Source organism: Bos javanicus, chromosome 17 (assembly GCF_032452875.1).
Source record: "Bos javanicus breed banteng chromosome 17, ARS-OSU_banteng_1.0, whole genome shotgun sequence".
NCBI classification, from domain to species: domain Eukaryota; kingdom Metazoa; phylum Chordata; class Mammalia; order Artiodactyla; family Bovidae; genus Bos; species Bos javanicus.
Window position 1 is genome coordinate 67,667,835 of NC_083884.1, and position 19,212 is coordinate 67,687,046.

Consider the following 19,212-nt stretch of genomic DNA (forward strand, 5'->3'; position numbering starts at 1 on the left):
GCAAACACCACTGAAGGGCAGGACGATGCCAGTCCTCGCGGTCATCTTCCAGCTCTCCTGATAACGGCACAGAAAACTGCACCCGAAGGCTGCCGGGTCTTAAACATCTAACACAGGGACTTGTCAACCCGGGCCCAGAGGACAAGACCCCTGGCCAGCTAGTCTGAAATGTGCTTGCACTTCTAACTCAGGAGTGAGTTTTCACTTCCGGCAAGTCGTCAATTCAAAGCAGTGTTAGAAAGTTTCGAATTGAAATGAAAAGCAAGTCCCTTTAAATACACATGAAGTAAGAAACAGTGCAGACGCAGTGGTGGAACGGGCGCCGTGGGGAAGCACGCGAGGCAGCTGGGGAAGCGTGTTTCTTCCCAGCTCAATAGATGGGCGGCTTCCAGGCCTGCCCTCCCCCGACCCCCAGGAGGGCACCCACACCCAGCCCATTCACCAGTCATCAGCTAACAGGTAACACATACCAGCCACGTGCCCAGTGCTGAGCCGGCTGCTCACGACACTCTGCAAACAGACGAGGCCCTGCCCTCTGGACCTTACAGTCCAGCAGAGAAACCAGTGCATCAGATCCTCGTGGATGCTGATGAATGTCCTGAGGACCCCAAGCTGTGCTAGAGAAAAGCAAAGGGTGGGTGGGACGTGGCAGGCGGATGGACAGGAAGCTTTGCCATACTTAAGGGGGACCCAAGGGACGAGAAGGTGCAGGGTATGCTGAGAGCAGAGGAAACAGCAGATACAAAGGTCCTGAGGCAGGACAAACCACCACCATCCTCTCCCCCAGAAGAATTGAAGAGGGGAGGGGGTGGGGCAGTGAGAGACAAGGTAGGCAGGTCCCAGCCCATTCAAGACCTGGAAGTTTCCAGAGAGGATTTGGGGCTTTGTTCTGGGTATTATTTGGGCTTCCCTGGTGGCTTAGACAGTAAAGAATCTACCTGAAGTTTGATCAGGACACCTGGGTCGGATCCCTGGTTTGGGAAGATCCCCTGGAGGAGGGCACGGCAACCCACTCCAGTATTCCTGCCTGGAGAATCCCATGGACAGAGGAGCCTGGTGGGCTGCAGTCCATGGGGTTGCAGAGAGTCAGACATGATTGAGCGACTGACATTTCACTTCACTTCTAAGTATAATGGAGAACCCCAGGGTTGTTTTTATTTTGTTTTGTTTTCTTAATCAGGAGAGTGGCTTGCTCCCGTTTGAGTTTTAAGCAGACCCCCTAGCCAGTGTTCGGATCATGGACTTGCAGGGGCCACCATGGAGAAAGGGAGGTTGAGATGAGGGGGCTTTGCCTGTGGGGGTTGGGGGGTGCCAGCAGGTGCCAGAAAGCAGTCAGACCTGAGGGTGATACTGGAGGAAGGAGCAGCGGGGTTGGGTGACTTGTGTATGCAGTTGACAGGTATTTATTAAGCACCTACTGTGTACCAGACCTCAGGCTGGGCACCAAGGAAACCTCAGTGAGTGACACTGGGAAGGAATCTGGTCCTCGTGGGGCTGGCTGTCCGGGGGAGGGGGAGACATCACACTATACGCCCATACCTGTGAGTGTCACATGTGCACTTGCACACGTGCACAAGCCCACTCTCACCCTCTCTCCTGGGCACACACGTACACAGGCATGTGTGCCCCAGGCGCCCGTTTGCACACGCCTGGCCCCCATCACCGTTGCACACGTGCACACACGCACGCAGTCCTCAGCTTCACTTGTAAAAATAATCTCGGTGATTACGCTGCATCGGGCTGACGCTGGCAAGAAATAATTGAGATCCCCTCGCTCCTGCTTTACCAGGTGATTCATTGAGAACGCACTTCGCCCTCGCCTCGGCCCTGCTGAACGCTGTGAGCACTAAGAATACTTTCTTTTATTGTAGCGAATGACATTTGAATTCATTTTCCTCCCCATTATGCGCCGAGATGGCAGAGATGGAGGGGTTATTACCTGCCCGCCATTATGTAGCGTGACAGAAATCCGCCACGGCTCGCTGCTGTCGGATGCCTCTGGAGCCCCCCGACCTCAGGCCTCCTGGCTAAGAAGTGACAGCACCCGTCTGTGGGCCAGGTCCCCGTGAGGCCGTGCAACTGCCAGGGGGCTGCGAGCCGGTGGCCTCAGTTTCTTCATCTGCTCAATGGGGATGCAAAGGATGAGCTGAATGGCCTTCAAAGGGGTTTTCAACCCTGCCACGTATGATCTGCAGCTCCAACGAGGAGGTTGGTCTCCTCCTAAGCTTTCTCTATTTAGGGGTGAAGGTTGTCTTTGTTGAGGTTTGAGAGAGTGATTCCTCCCTGTATGAGACTCCCCTCAGACCCTGAAGGTCCCTCCAGCCTCCCCGGAGGGTACAGATGGGAGGAAGTAGAGCACAGTTCCAGGCCCCGCTCTGTTCCCCGCCCAAGACGGAACCATCCTTCTTTTTCTTTTTCTTTATTGTTAATTGGAGGATAATTGCTTTACAATATTGTGTTGGTTTCTGCCATACATCAACGTGAATCAGGCTTAGGCCTCCCGCCCCCTCTAGGCTGTCACCAAGCACCGGTTTGAGCTTCCTGAGTTGTATGGCAGATTCCCACCAGCTATCTAATTTTTACACATGGTAGTGTATGTGTTTCCCCGCTACTCTCTCAGTCCATTCAACCGTCTCCTTCCCCTACTGTGTCCACAAGTCTGGGCAGTCCTTCTTGTCTGATCTCGGGGGTCCTGGAAGCGTTTTCTTGAACCACCGCATCATGGCTATGCTATGCTAAGTCTCTTCAGTTGTATCCAACTCTGTGCGACCCCATAGATGGCAGCCCACCAGGCTCCCCCATCCCTGGGATTCTCCAGGAAAGAACACTGGAGCGGGTTGCCATTTCCGTCTCCAAGGCATGAAAGTGAAAAGTGAAAGTGAAGTCGCTTAGTCGTGTCCGACCCTCAGCGACCCCATGGACTGCAGCCTTCCAGGCTCCTCCATCCATGGGATTTTCCAGGCCAGAGTACTGGAGTGGGGTGCCATTGCCTTCTTCGCATCATGGCTAAGTAGAAAAAAAATCAGAGTAACAACCAAGCCAGGCAGAATGGGAGGAAGGGGAGAGCAGGACAGGAAATGTGTGTTTCTGCGAGGAAATGCAGTGGAGCCACCGCTGGCGTTCAATGCATCAAGGCTTGAATTTCCTGGTTCCTAGAGAGAAACCAGTTCATCCCATTCCAACCCAATAACACAGGCTCTGGCGCTGCTGAAACCTGACAGACAAGCTGGAGAGCTATCTCCTTCCCCTCCTCAGGAGTGGGAAGGGCACCCAGCACTGGGATGGAAGGGTCGAGGGTGACCACTTGAACCCTGACTGGGAGGGTGGGTATCACCCTAGGCACACTGGCTGAGCCAGGGACCCAGAATTCCAGGAACAGCTAGGGGATATCCACAGAGGTACCCAGGTGTCCCCCATCACAGGCGGCCAGCTGGGTGGTCTCTGATGTCTGGGATTCTTCCTGAGGGCAGCCTGGCATTCTGGACCCAACCACATGCACAGAGGTGACCCTCAGGCTTCCTCGAGTGCCGCCCCAACCCCAAATCACGTTCTTCCCATGCCACCCTGGCACTCGGGCCTCAGCGCAAACTGTTGCACTGTAATCGATGATGCCGCTTCTGTGGCCCTGTCACCGAGGACCCGCAGGCTCACTGAGGGTCACCATGGAGCCACCGTGTGGGCCCCCTGTTAGAAACGGGGGCCAGTTTCTGACATTGTTGTAAATCGTCCAAAGGCCCTCGAGGATTTCCTACGAAGGCCCCGTGACGGGACCCACGTGCCGTTTAGTTAAACCTGAGTTGGAGGAGACACCACTGCAGTTCATTCTAATTGCAAGGTGGGAAAGAAGCAGGAGGAAAAAAGAAAAGAATAAAAAGGCAAGGACAGGGCTTCCCCAGTGGCTCCGTGGTAAAGAATCTGCCTACCAATGCAGGACACACGGCTTCAATCCCTGATCCGGGAAGATCCTACGTGCTGCAGACCAACGAAGCCCGGAGTGTCCCAACTACCAGCCTGCGCTCTAGAGCCCGGGAGCTGAAAGTACTGAAGCCCACGAGCACCCTAGAACCTGTGCTCAGCAACAAGAGACGCCACCGCAATGAGAAACCCACTCACCGGAACCAGAGAAAAGCCAGCGCAGTCACAGAGACCCAGCACGGCCAAAAAATAAACAAGTGAGTAAATAAGACAATGACAGGGACTTTTCCTACTTCTTAACAATTTCCAGTGTGTCTGATGAAGTTGATCATACCCACAAACGGGAAAAAAACCTCCTTCATCTGGGGTGGGCTCGGGAGCACTTCTTTCATTTCCTCGGCATCCCATCCCCTACCTACAAAGCCTTCCCCTCCCCTCCCCTTTAAGCACTGACGGCAGAAACTCCTTTCACTAGTAAGGCTGTTTGTTTACAAAGCGCCACTGGCCATTACCAGGTCTAACCCTTCCCACCACCCCCTATCCCTGCCACCCAGAGCATCTTCTCCTATGGGTCCTGGAGGGCCCTTGAGGACATCAGGGGTCTTTGCGACGTCCCAGCCTTTGGAGAAGCTGGGTTTGACAGCAGCACAGAGGGTATGCAGGCCAGGACCATATGAATCCTAAACGCTGCATCCAGGCAAGGGTGGCCGGGCTCCTTGATACTCAGAGTCCAGAATTTCCACAGTGAAACAGGAGAAAGCTCCCACTTTGTCATGGATTAAAATTCCAGATTTGACATCTTGGTCATGGAGCTTTGAATTGACGGTCAAAGCATTAACCCAGAGCTGGACGGTTCCTGGGCTCCTAAGGCTTGAAACCACGTGTTCTCAAGGAGCTGTCATCTCTAAGTTTTGGAAGATGTGAGCTCTTCACTTTGGAGAACTTTGAATCTAGGCAGTAGAGACCTTTCATCAGAAGGGTTGGAGGGCTGCCTCGTCATCACCCACATGTGATTTCACAGTGTCATCAAGAAATAACATGTGTTATTTCTAATATCAGATGTAATACACTTATTGAATACACTTTAGAAAATACCTACAACTGTGAAGTCATGAAAGAAAATCACCTAAAATTATCAAGTCTGGAAATCACCAAGCTTATCATATTATTACCTTTAAACTTGTTCTCCATACATTTGTGCTATATATTTATTCAAAATGAGATCACGTGGATAATTTAACATCCGTAAAATGATCTTTCCATGTTGTTAAGCATTCATCCATTTGTTCATCCTCTGACAAATTATCGAACGCCTACTGTATGCCAGGCACTGTCTTAGATCCTGGAAATGCAACGGTTTAAAAGTGAATGGGTAGGGACTTCTCTGGCGGTCCAGTGGCTAAGACTCCATGCTCCCAGTGCAGGGGGTCAGGGAACTAGATCCCGCACGCCACACCTAAGGGCTCGCATGAAGATTCCCCATACCACAATGAAGGTAGACAATCCTGCGTGCCACAGTTAAGACCTGGAACAGTCAAGTAAATAACTTTTTAAAAAAAATTTAAATAAATGAATGGGAGAACTAAAACCTTGTCCGCTTGGAACTTTCTTCTGTTACATTCTGCTAACCAACAAGTTGGTCGTATGATATTCCACCGTGAAGATGTAGCATTATTCATTTAACCAGTCCCCTGTGGTTGGGCAGTTAGGTTGCTTCTTCTCTTGATGAGATGAACATGCTTTTATAGCTGAATCTTTCTGAGACACTGTGATCATTGATTTCTTAAAGAGGGAGCCCTAAAGATGAAAGGGCTGAGCAGAGAGATAAATAACCACCTGTTTACATACACTGCTTTGGATGTCTGCTTCCAAATTGCCCTCTGAAATAAATTCTATCCATGTGGACGCTTGCCAAGCAAGGAAGGAGGGTACGTGGTAGGAGTGGATTTATTTAGACTAGACAGGAGAAAGTTAAGGAGCTTCTCAGTCTTTTATTTATTTATTCATTTTGGGCTGTGCTGGGTCTTCGTTGCTGAGCACAGCCTTTGTCTCACTGTGGCGAGTGGGGGCTACTCTCCAGGTGCACTACGTGGGCTTCTCACTGACTGACTTCTCTTGTTGCCAAGCACGGTCTCTAGGCACATGGGCTCAGCAGTTGCGGTTCCCGGGTTCTAGAGCACGGGCTCAGTAGTTGTGACACACAGCCTTCATTGCCCCGAGGCACGTGGGATGTTCCCGGACCAGGGATCGAACCCAGGTCCCCTGCATTGGCAGGCAGGTTCTTAACCACTGGACCATCAGGGAAGTCCAGAGTTCCTCAGTCTTAAGAAACCAAAGTATGAGATCGTTCCCAAGACCCTGGAGGCATGGGTTAAAGGCCATTTTCCAAGAGGCAGGAGACGGGGAGTGAAGTGAAGGATGAGGAAATCCCATCACTGCCACGGGGACAACTTCCTTCTTGCAAACGCCTTTGGAGACTCAAAGTCACTTGTGTTCCCAGAACACAGTACCACACTCTCCAAAATGACGTCAGCTTAGAAGATGATCCTCCACATATATATATATCCAGGGATACCAAGTCTCAGAAAGAAATTATGCGAAAGGGACTTGTGAAGTCTGGGAGTAGTGGAAACAAGTTTTGGAGCAAGTCAGACCTGGGTTCAAAGTGGTGTGGTTATTTTCTTCCTTGCGGTTGTGGAAGGCAGTATAATGCCCCCTACCCACGTCCCTGAGATGTCCATGTCTTAATCCCTGGGAACTGTAATATGTTACCTTACATGTCAAAAGAGACTCTGAAGTTAAGGATCGTGAGTTGGGAAGACTATCCTGGATTATCTGGGTGGGCCCAATGTCATCATGAGCGTCTTCATAAGAGGAAGTTGGGAGGGTCAAACAGAGAAGGAGGTCAGAGTGATGCGCTTTGGAAATGCAACAAGGAGCCACAAGCCAAGGAATGTAGTGACCTGCAGAAGCTCGACAAGGCCAGGAAGGCCATTCTCTCCTAAAATGTCCTGAATGAATGCAGCCCTGATGATGCCATGATCTCAGCCCCATGGAAACAGGGACAGACTTTATTTTCTTGGGCTCCAAAATCACTGTGGCTGGCGCACTGCGGACAGTGACTGCAGCCATGAAATTAAAATATGCTTGCTTCTTGGAGAAAAGCTGTGACGGACAGTGAATTAAAAAGCAGCCACATCATTTTGCCAACAAAGGTCTGTATTGTCAAAGCTATGGTTTTTCCAGTAGTCATGAATGTGAGAGTTGGATCATAAAGAAGGCTGAGCACCAAAGAGTTGATGCTTTCGAATTGTGGTGCTGGAGAAGACTCGAGAGTTCCTTGGACAGCAAGGAGATCAAATCAATCCTAAAGAAAATCAACCCAGAATATTCATTGGGAGGACTGATGCTGAGGCTGAAACTCTAATACTTTGGCCACTTAATGAGAAGAGCCAACTCATTGGAAAAAACCCTGATGCTAGTAAAGATTTAGGGCAGGAGAAGAAGAGGGCAACAGAGGGTGAGATGGCTGGATGGCATTACTGACTTGATGTACAAGAGTTTGAACAAACTCCGGGAGATAGTGAAGGACAGGGAAGCCTGGTGTGCTGCAGTCCATGGGGTCACAGAGAGTTGGACACGACTGAGTGACTGAACAACAACAACTCATTTTGGAATTCTGACCTCTAGAACTGTGGTGGTGGTGGTTTAGTCACTAAGTCGTGTCCAACTCTTGCGACCCCATGGACTGTAGCCTGCCAGGCTTCTCTGTCCATGGGATTTTCCAGGCAAGAATACTGGGATGGATTGCCATTTCCTTCTCCAGGGGATCTTCCCAACCCAGGAATCAAACCCGGGTCTCCTCCATTGAAAGCAGATTCCTTACCAACTGAGCTATGAGGAACTGTAAGGTAATATATACCTGTATGGGAGGCTCTGGGTCTAAGTCTTAGTTCTAGCCAGGGGCTCCTTCATGTCCCTTCTCTGAGCCTCAGTTTGTCCATCTGTAAAGTGGGGATGTAATGGCAACCCTCCACCACCCCCCCAAAACAGACAATGTGGACAGCACAAAGAAGAAAGTGTTCACTCACTGTGGAGAGAAGTGCCCACCCCAGGAGCCTGCTCCACCACCAGCCCCTTACCAACGCACCAGGCAGGGATGGGAGCGGTTATTCCCAGGGCCCAGCCCAGCTGGGGCTTACACTCCAGCCGACAGGAGCCAATTTCCCCAGCTCATTATCCCAAACCAAATTAGGAGCAGCCTGGGCTGCGCCACTCCTGGCTTAATTGGGGCTCACAGACGCCCCTGGCCTGTGCCTCCTTTCTTCCCCCACTCCCCCGTCCCCAGCCAGGCCGCGCCTTGAGGGAGCCAGAGGCTGTGCAGGCCTTGCCACCTGGGCCCGCACAGACGCCCCAGTGTAATCAATTAGAGCCAGGCCAGGCCGGGTGCATAATGGGGCACTGCTGGGCAGCTGGGCCCGGCATCGATCCCGGCTGCCGGTGACCCCCAGGGAGGCGAGGCAGCCAAGACAGGCCCGCAGATGGTGGTCTCCAGGGCCCTCTGCCCCCACCCCAACCCGGGGCTACTCGGCGGACGGATGGAGGGGCTTCTACTCCGGGTGGACCCCCTGACAAACCTGGGATGCTGGACTTTGGTGTTTGGTCTCCAAAAAGAATGAGAAATATTCAGGAAATACTGCCTTGCTGGGGTCTCAGTGCCCACCCACCCCCAAACTGGAGCATCTTTCATCCCTCAGAACCACTGGATGCCCCTGACAGCACCCATGCTGACCAGACCCAGTGCTGCCTCCCAGGGGAGCCCCTGCAGATGCGGTCAGACCGAGACGGGCCGGAGCTTTCTTTGAAGAACCTTCTCCAGGGCCTCCTGGGCTCCCTTCCCGCCACAAAGGTTGGTTCAAACTGGCAGGGGGCATGGGGGAGGGGGCCATGGGATTCCCATCTGGGGACCACGAGGAAGCCTGCATGGGGGTCTCTGCCATGGTTTCCACCCGGGATGCTGCCTCATCCCCCACCCAACTGCCATCACCCCAGGAAACAGGGGTGGAAGCTTTGGACCCCGGGAGGGGTGTGGAAGCTTGGGGAGATGACGGGACTAGGGGGGAACCTCCTGCATAGATAGGGGCGGGGGTAAGGGTGTCGAGGGATATTGTTGAGGTTGGGGGGGAACATTGCCTGAGGGCAGGGACTTCTCTGGGATTACCCTGTTATCCCCTGTGAGGACACACAGGAGGCGTTAAGAACTATTTGCTGAACTCGTGTGAATGGGCCTGTGAGGGAGGGAGTGTGCGTGTGTGTGTGTGTGAGACAGAATGTGTGCAAGTGTATATGACTATGTATAAGAGTATGTGACTATTATGTAAATTAAAAAAAAAAAAAGAGTATGTGACTGTGTGTGTGTAATTGTGTGTCCACGCGGCATTTTTCCTCCCTCCCTCTGGGCCAGTGTGCATACCTAAGAAAAGACTCGAGGATTTGTTTCCTCTGGGAGACTCCAGGCCCCAGAGCACCCCAGCCACCTGCTGTGTGGGTGAAATGCAAATTTGGAAAAACAAGTGATGTAAAAAGAATAAAATAAAAACCACCTCTCATGACACCACTTAGAAACGTGCCTGAGCAGAAGTGCTCACCTCGCAGCCCTGCGGGGCAGTTTCTGCTAAAAGTCCACTTCACAGATGAGCAGCGTGAAGCTGGGGGAGGCTAGGGGTCAGGACTGAGCTGCCAAGGTGGGGTGCCCAGACCAGAATACAGTCAGGCCTTGAGGAGAACTCTGCCTTGCAGACAGGAGGGAACTTAGGTTTCCTGAGGGCTTGGTGCCCTTTGGGGCTGAATTTTATAAGTCAGTTGCCCAGCACAACAGTGTGGAATTGAGAAACTCCAGCAGGCTTTCCATCTGACACCTGCTACCAACTGGCTGTGTGACCTTGGGAAAGTTCCTTACCCTCTCTGGTCTGTTTCCGCATCAGCACCGCTGCCTCCGACAGCTTAGAACTCAGGGAGGGCCTATTCTATTCTCCTTCCTAATATAGACCCCCCACCTCCTTCCCCTTAACCCATGAGAAGTCTGCCCAGCCACTGCTCACACACCTCCCCCAAAGGGGAGCTCACTTGCTCAAGAAGCACCAGGTTGTACAGTTGGCCAGCTGAGCCACACAGAGAGGCACATGGACTCAGAAGCCCAACTGCCCGGGTTCTAGACTTGCCCCTCATCATACCAGCTGTGTTACTAACCCAGCAGTGCCTCAGTTCTCCCATCTATAAGATGGGGGTATTTCACTCACAGGGCTTCAGATGATTTCAGGAAAGCCAGTCTGCCTCAGCAGCTGCCTTAATGCTATTTGAACTGCTGTGCATCTTTCCTGCACCCACACACCCCCTGCAAAAAAAAGGATGCTTTCAAGGCGGAGTAGGACGGTGCAGGGATGAATAGTCCTGGGCACTGACTGAGGGCCATCAAAGTGCTCATTACTGTGATCGCTCATAAAACCCTGCCCTGTGTTCAGAGGCATCCTCCTCCTTGTCCCTTCCACTTACTAGTCCTCAGTCAGGAATGAGCTCACCCATTTGACAGATGTGGAAACTGAGGCCAGGCAGATGAAATTATAGGCCCAGGTCACCTCCGTACCCTGAGCCTCAGGGCTGCTGTCACCCTGGGGCTGGTCCTTCCATTGTCCGCCCATCCTTGTCTGTTTGAGTCCTAGCCGGGTGGGCGGGGAAGCTAGAGAGGGGTTGGGAGGAAGCTCCCCTCCCCGGCCAGGGACATGGTGCCGGGTGAACGGGCTACGGTCCAGCCACCAGCGCAGGCTGCCTAATTGCCGACGCGCGGCCGCTGCCCTGGCCCATGACACGGGCCCCTGACAGACGTGATTTATGAGGGCCCTCGGCAGAGCGGAACCCACTCAATTGCCTATTACCTCACTTAGCAGACACCTTGTCACCGCCCGAGAGCCGGGTGTTAAAAATACAAACCAGGCGGCCAGCAGGCCCTGCGCACGGGCCCTCCACCTGCTCCCAGCCAGAGAACCACTCCCCCCAGCCCCTCGCCGGCCAGGCGGCCTGCTGATCTCCAGTCGGGCTGGGCTTCAGGAGAAGATGGTGAGGCCGAGAGAAGTGGGTGTTGTCGGCCTCAGCGGCTGAGTGGGAAGCAGGACGACTGGAGAGGGGACAGAGCTGGAGTTTAGCGTCTGTGAGCCCCACCCCCTCAAGGCAGGGACCGTGGGCTGAGCCAGATGTCCAGGGCTGTTGCCGGGGACACAGAGGCCCTGAGTCAGATCCCGTCTCCACCCTCTACTGGCTCGCCAACCTCAAGAGACTCCCTTAGTCTCTCTGGGCCTCAGTTGCCTCATCTGTAAAATGGGTTATGCAGAGGGTTAAGTGAGTTAATACAGGACGTACAATTAGGAGAGTGTCTGGCACATCGCAGATGCCCAGGAGTATGGTCCTTATAATATTGTTTTTCTCCTCCTCCCAAGCACTCAGCACCTGGCCAGGGACACGTGTGTTCTAATCAACTGATATACCATCATCTGCCTGCAATGCAAGAGACCTGGGTTCAATCTCTGGGTCAGGAAGATCCCCTGGAGGGCATGGCAATCCACTCCAGTATTCTTGCCTGGAGAACCCACAAGGACAGAGGAGCCTGGCGGGCTACAGTCCATGGGGTCTCAGAGAGTTGGACATGACTGAAGCGACTTAGCACAAGCAAGCACATCATCATCACCATCATCACCATCATCATCACCATCAGCACCATTGTCATCACCATCATCATCACCATCATCGTCATCACCATCAACATCACCATCATCGTCATCACCATCAACATCACCATCATCACCATCATCATCACCATCATCACTATCATCATCACCATCATCACTATCAACGTCACCATCATCACCATCATCACCATCAACACCTTCAACATCACGATCATTACCACCATCATCACCATCACCACCACCATCACCACCATCATCATCACCATCACCATCATCAACATCACGATCATCACCGTCATCACCATCAACATCACCATCATGACTATCATCACCGACACCACCACCACCATGACCATCATCCTCACCATTACCACCATCATCATCACCATCATCACCATCACCACCATCACCATCACCATAATCACCATCATCATCACCATCATCCCTCTCATCACCATCATCCCTCTCATCACCATCATCACCATCACCACCACCATCACCATCACCACCACCATCACCACCACCACCATCACCACCACTGTCATCACCATCACCACCACCACCATCACCATAATCACCATCATCACCACCACCATCACCATCATCCCTCTCATCACCATCATCACCATCACCACCACCATCACCATCACCACCACCATCACCATCATCACCACCATCACCACTGTCATCACCATCACCACCACCACCATCACCATAATCACCATCATCACCACCATCACCACCACCATCACCATCATCCCTCTCATCACCATCATCACCATCACCACCATCATCACCATCACCATCATCACCATCACCACCGTCACCATCATCACCACCATCATCACCGTCATCACCATCACCACCACCATCATCACCATAATCACCATCATCACCACCATCACCGCCATCATCACCATCATACCTATCATCACCATCATCACCATCATCACCATCACTACCATCACCACCATCATCACCATCACCATCACCACCACCATCACCACCGTCATCACCGTCACCACCATCACCACCACCATCACCACCGTCATCACCACCATCATTACTCAGAAAGATGGGTCAGGCCATTCTTGGCAGTGGGAGCTGCTCATCTTGATGATGACAATAACCCCTGACTTTCACGTGGGTTTGTAAAGCTACCGGGAGCTTTCCCAGACGCTGTTCCACTTCCTCCTCAGAGTCTGGAGGGGACGTGGGAGCCCAGAGCTGTGTCCAGCATGACTGTGAGGCCACGCTCGGAAAGCTTACCACTGCTTCTCCACCCTGTGCCGTGCAACTCCTGGCCAGCTCAGTGCCTCTCTGAACTTGGGAGGGGTGGGCAGCTCAGCTTCGGGGAGTGCCGGTGCAGCCCCAGACCACGGAACCACTGCTCAGCAGACAAACGGCCTGAGGCCCTGGGCTGACAGCCGGCATTCCTGGGCCTGGCAAGACTACACCTGCTTCCCTCGTGACTCACCCCCCTGCCAGGGGCCCCGGCCCAGGCCCCTCAGCCATATTATGGTTTAGAACCAACATTAAAAGTAGCCACAGTTGAGATTTTTCTACAAAGTCGTGCATTCATTCAACAAACATGAGATACAGGCATCTCCTAAAGGAGCTCACACTTCAGATGCAAAGATAGTGGCTTCAGTTAGAACAAGGGGCTTTGCGGGTACCGTCAGGTACACTCACGGCAGAGGAACTGAAGCCACGCTCTGAAGGAGGTGGAGAAACTAACTAGAAGGAAGGAGTCTCAGGTAGGAGGAACAGCACATGCAAAGGCCCCCAACCTGGAAAAAGTGCCAAGAACTCAGAACTGGAGCAGAGAGAAAGAAGTAAGAGAGGGCGGCCTTTTCCAAGACTTCCCACATTAGAAGCCAAAGCAGGGAGGGACTTGGTCATGTGGTCATTCATTCATTCACCCTCTTGGTCATCCAACAGTTACTGCTTATCTACTCCCTGCCAGACCCGAATGGGAGCTGGAGACAGGGAAACAAACAAAGAAACACATGAGTCAGGAGAGGGACGCCCAGGGGTCATGGGGGGAGCCAGTGGGAAAGGCGTTAGGGAAGACTGCCTGGAGGAGTGGGCTCCAAGCAATCTAGAAAATGCTTCCTTGTACTTCTAAACTGAGCTCGGGTGTCAAGGGCAATATTTGTCCCAAAGTTCTCCCTGCTGTCAAGGGCAAGGAGAGTCCAGATTTCTCTGGTAAGCTGGATATTCTCATTCATCCATTCATTCACTCATTCTCCCAAGTGGAAAGACAGGTAGAGGTAACTCAGACCCAGCCCAGCACTCACCTGTCTCCATGCTGCTGCAAAGGAGACAGGTGAGCATAAACAAATGCAAATCGGTGTCCAGGGTGATAGAGGGTGGACACCCAGTGCTAGCTGGTCACAGAATCACTTGGAGCCTTGAAATGAACAGACTGCCAGGCCCCGCCTTGGGTCACTGACTCTGCCTCTCAGGGTCAGAGCAGAAAACCTGGATCCTAAAACCCCTCGGAGGTGGGAGAGGGCTCAGCATGGCACTAGCCTGCCGACTGTCATTTCAGAACCCACCATGCCGGGAGCACTGAGCCCCCGAGGGGCTGAGCTGACCTGCTGGCAGGCAGGACTGGCTCCTGCTGACTTCAGGCCTTATTTTAGCCTCTGGTGTGTCCCTGGGAGGCCCAACGGGAGGAGGTTGGATGTTCTACAAGGGGGATTTGCACGGGTATTTTCAGTCCAGATGGAGGGTCAGGCTGGTCCTAGCTGGCCAGCCCTGCAAGAAGAGAAACCACATGCTGAAATCGAATACGACTCCCCACCCTTCACCCTCCCTGGAGAAGTTGGTCCCCCTAAGCCTGGGGTGGGGGCTTTCTGGTGAGCGATGGACCAGAAGAGCCCATGTCAGGTCAGACCTGTCACCTGGGGGTTCCAAATAACTTGAGACTCCTAGGTTGCTAAAGAATGGGGAGGCAGGTGACATCGTCACCATTTCACAGATGTAGAAACTGAGGCTTGGAGAGTCCAAGGCCAGCATCTTAGGCACACTCAACCCTAAATCCTGTGACAATGAACTAGATTTTTGCTTAAAAAGCAGCATCGGTGCCTAACTAACACCACTCTGAGCTGGTGATTACTAATAATTGTGACAGCCAGAGTTTCCATGGCCTTGTTCTAAGCACTGAGTACATTTTGTTAGTACCTTGTTTTCATCCTCCTAACCACCTACAAAGCAGGTACTGATAGGATGCCCATTTGATAGATGAAATAAAGCCACCACCCAGCTTGGAAGTCAGGCAGAGGGTCTATGGATCCCTGAGTTTCTGTGACCCTTTCCCTCCCGGCCCTAATGCCTCCTCTGATGGGTCCTGGAGGCCGAGGCCCGAGAGTAGGTTAACAAGGCACAAGCTCCACAACACCCTCCAGGCCTTGGCTATACCTGCCGTGTGGCAGCTGGCAGTGGGGTCAATAGGCAAAACTGGAAGCCTGAGTGTGAATCCTAGCCCTGCTCTGGCCTGGCTGTTGCTCCTTTAGAAAGGTCTCTGGCCTTGGGACTTCCATGGCAGTCTCGTGGTTAAGACTTCACCTTCCAATGCAAGGGGTGCAGGTTCGATCCCTGGTTGGGGGGCTAAGATCCCAAATGCCTCGTGGCCAAAAAACCAAAACATAAATCAGAAGTAATATTGCAACACATTCAATAAAGACTTTAAAAAGGTCCACAACAAGAAAAAAGAAGAAAACAGAAAAAAGAGAAAGATTTCTGGCCTTTCTGAGCCTCCGTTTCCCCTTCTGAGAAGTGGGAGTGTCTCTTCCCACCCAATCTACCCCCCAGCATAGAGGACTGGATCAAGCAAGTGGGAAAACACTTCCCAGGCTGCAGAGCAGAGAGGGGCTGGGAGACGCCCGAGGCCCCCAGCTGGGCAGGGACTAAGTGGGCCTCACAGATCTTTATATGCCATTGTCAGAGTGACAATTAAGGGGGAGTCAAGGAAATGGCACCCCATTCCAGTATTCTTGCCTGGGAAATTCCATGGACAGAGGAGCCTGGTGGGTTACAGTCCATGGGTTTGCAAGGAGTCAGACACTTCTGAGTGACTAACACGCCCAGCCCATGGGTCTCAGGAGGACGGGGTAGGGAAGATGAAGATCAAGGAAGGGCCCCCAGAAGCCTGGGTGCTGGAAATTGCAGGGCTGGCATTTGCAGGAATGACCCAGAAGGGCATTTGGGTGGAGGGAGCCGGACAGGCAAAGGCCTGGAGGGGACTTCCCTGGTGGTCCAGCGGTTAAGAACCCGCCTGCCAATGCAGGGGACGCAGGTTCTGTCTCTGGCCCGGGAACTGAGATTCCACACGCTGTGGAGAAACTAAGCCCCTGTGCCACAACTACTGAAGCCCCGGCTCTGAAGCCCGCGATTCACAAGAGAAGCCACCTCAATGAGAAGCCTGCGCACGGCATCAAAGAGTAGCCCCCACTTGCTACAGCTAGAGAAAGCCCACGCACAGCAACGAAGACCCAGCACAGCCAAAAATAAACAAATACATTTTTTTTAAAGAAAGAAGGCATTAGAAAGGGGCGGTAGGGTGGAGGCTGGAGGTTGGACTGCGGGGAGGGGCATGCATAGAGAACAGCAAGGCGTTTGGACGGCTGGAGCTATGGGTGTGTGAAGGTGTGCAAATAGGTGTGTGAAAGGTGGCTTTTCATCTGTGCCTGTGCGCGCGTGTGAGCCTGAGTGCGTTCTCCCTGCCCCGGATCCCCCATCAGCGCTCCAGTATTTGTTTGCTTGGTTCCGGCCCTCCCCAGCCCCCTGCTGCCTCCTGGCTCCCCCGTTTGCCAGTCGGCTCTCTCTCCCTCTCCCGGGGGCTCCATGGGTCACTGAAACCGAAACAAGCCCCCGCTCTGATGGTTAAACCAGATGCCCAGACCTCGTCCCGCCTGGGCCCCATCCCGGGTCAGGAGGAGCCATGGGGCTGCTGCGGAGGCCCCGCCCCGGCAGCATCGGACCGCGGGGGGCCTCAGTCCCCAGAGGGACAGGGCCAGACGAGGGGAAACCCAATCCTGGACACATGGAGATCATTTGCAGACGGGACCGAATCCGTGACCAGCAGAGGGGAGGGAACGTGGAGTGGGGGGTGGGCTGGCCGGGGAGCACGAGGTGGGGGGGGCAGCCAATGAGAAAGGGGCCGGGGCCAGCTCTGGGCCAGCCCCAGACCAGGCTCCAAGGCTGGGAGCCCCCGGGCAAGGCTCCCACCCTGTCTGGGCCTCCACATCCTCCTTGCAAAGACAGAGAGGACTGCAAGAGATAGCTCATAGCCGTACCTGACCCTGTGCCCAGCACACAGTCAGCCCCCAGCAAACGGGGTTGATATGGAGCTGAGGCAGCTGAGGCACAGAGAGGTTGTGTGGCTTGCCAAAGGGCACACAGCACAGGAGCGGCGCTGGAATCACTCAGAAGGCTCTGGGAAAACGATACGTCCACGGGGAAGGGCTCAGAGGTGGTGGCCGGCCACCGTTTGCCAAACTGGGTGCGGTTTGAGTGGCCTTTATCTCCCCGTGGGCAGCTCTTCCTGCCACCTATTTCACTGGGAGTCCGGGGACCCCCCACCCAGAAAGGCGCCCACCCGTTTTGTTTCGCTTTTCATTCACATATGACACAGTTCACCCATTTGAAGTGTAAACTCAACAAGTTTTGGTATGATTAATTTTTTAAATTGCTGTAAAATATATATAGTGTTAAGATCACCATTTAAAACCATTTTCAGTGAGCAATTCAGTAACATTAAGTACATTCACAATGTCATAATCTTGTGCAACCATCACCGCTAATTCCAAAATGTTTTCAACACCCCAGACAGAAACTTCCCATGGAGCGATTAGCCGCACCCCTCCTCCCAGCATCCCCTGTTACTGTCTACCCTCTCTCTCTATGGATGAGCACATTTAAGTGGAAGCACACGGTACCTGTCCTTCTGGGTCTGGCTTCTTTTACTTTGGGTTTTCCATGCTCATCCGCGTTGTCACCTCTGTCAGTACTTCATTCCTTTTGAAGGCTGAATCAGACTCCGCTGGAAGAACAGCCCGTATTGTGCTGTTTTCATCTGTGATGGGCACTTGGGTTGCTTCCGCCTCTTGGCTCCTGTGAATAATGCTGCTGTGAACGTGAGTGAACCCCGCTGGAGTCTCTGTTTACGAGTCCTCTGGGTGAGCGAGTCCCCAGGCGAGGAATTGCTGGGTCCCAGGGTGACTCCATGTTCGCTTTTGAGGGCCTGCCAAACTACGGCTGTGCCAGGAGTCCGCAGCCCCCTGGCTCGGAGTCCAGCCCGTACAAAGACGGAGGGACCGGGGCCCAGAGCAGTCACCACTCGTCTGGACCTCCCAGGAGACTCCTTGCTACCCCTGCCTCTGCCTCAGCTCCTCCTGCCTGAGAGATCCTCTCCAAACTCTCGGAACCCACACGTGGCTCCCCGAGGCTCTCTGGGTAGAATCTTCGGACGTGGTGCCTTTCATGGAGCCCTCCTGACTCCAGGCTGGGCGGGGGTCCCCCCTCAATGTCCCACCTTTGCATCTACACCACAGCACTGATCAGGTGCCCTGGGCTTCCTACTGATTCACCTGTCCACGTCTCCTCATGGTCCTGAGTGTTGGAGGTGCTCAACAAATAAGTATATTTCACAGATGAAGAAAGGGGGCTCAGAGAAGGAAATTGACCTGCCTGAGGACACCGAGCTGGGAAGTGAGGGTAACCCAAAATGGGTTAACTTCTAATTCAAGAAGAGAGCGGGTGTCAAGTGCCTGGCACATAACTGGTGTTCAAAACATATTAAGTGCCAGTTTCCTTCCCATCCCTTGCCTTGGAAGCCTAAATGCCCCTGGGTCCAACCCAAGTGTGTGTTAGTCGCTCAGTCATGTCCAACTCTTTACAACCCCATGGACTATAGCCTGCCAGGCTCCTCTGTCCATGGACTTCTGTAGGCAAGAATACTGGAGTGGGTAGCCATTCCCTTCTCCAGGGGATCTTCCTGACCCAGGGATTGAACCCAGGTCTCCTGCATTGCAGGCGTATTCTTTACTGTCTGAGATACCAGGGAAGCCCAGGTCAAGCCCAAGCCCTACATCTAACTCGCTGTGTGACCTCGAGCAAGGCTGTTGCCCTCTCTGAGCCTCAGTTTCCCATCTGTGATCTGGGGGCTGGAATTTGAGGCTTCTCCAGCTGCCACCACCCCCCTACCTCCGAGCAGATTCCTAACAGCTCAGCTGGACCCCCTCGCCGACCCCTCCTGCCCACAGGTAATTAGAGGAACACAGTGGGGGTCGAGGGCAGGGGGAAGCCCCAGCAGGCGGCTCCTTCCTCTGAAAGGGGCCCCTCAACACTGCTGGCCCAGCCCCCGCTGCGAGAACAAAAGGCCTTGTGGACGTTCAAAGCAAGGAACCGGGCGGGAGGCCGGCGTGGGCGGCCGCAGAGATGGCCACGGGGCTCGTGGCGGGGATGGCCGGCAACTGGAAGCTGTCCCCATCCATCAGTCAGCGGTGACAGCTCCCGGGGCCCCGCGGCCCCCTGCAGCCCAGCCAGCTGA

At 53.5% G+C, this 19,212-nt stretch overlaps 1 long non-coding RNA gene across 1 annotated transcript in view; it reads right to left on the minus strand.

The window, feature by feature from the left end:
* LOC133229024 (uncharacterized) overlaps nucleotides 1-18,991 on the minus strand; it is a 142,355-nt gene extending 123,364 nt beyond the window's left edge. The window contains exon 1 of the long non-coding RNA XR_009730451.1: nucleotides 17,600-18,991. This is a non-coding gene — a long non-coding RNA (uncharacterized LOC133229024). The remainder of the gene's footprint in view (nucleotides 1-17,599) is intronic.
* Between the last annotated feature and the right edge of the window lie 221 nt (nucleotides 18,992-19,212).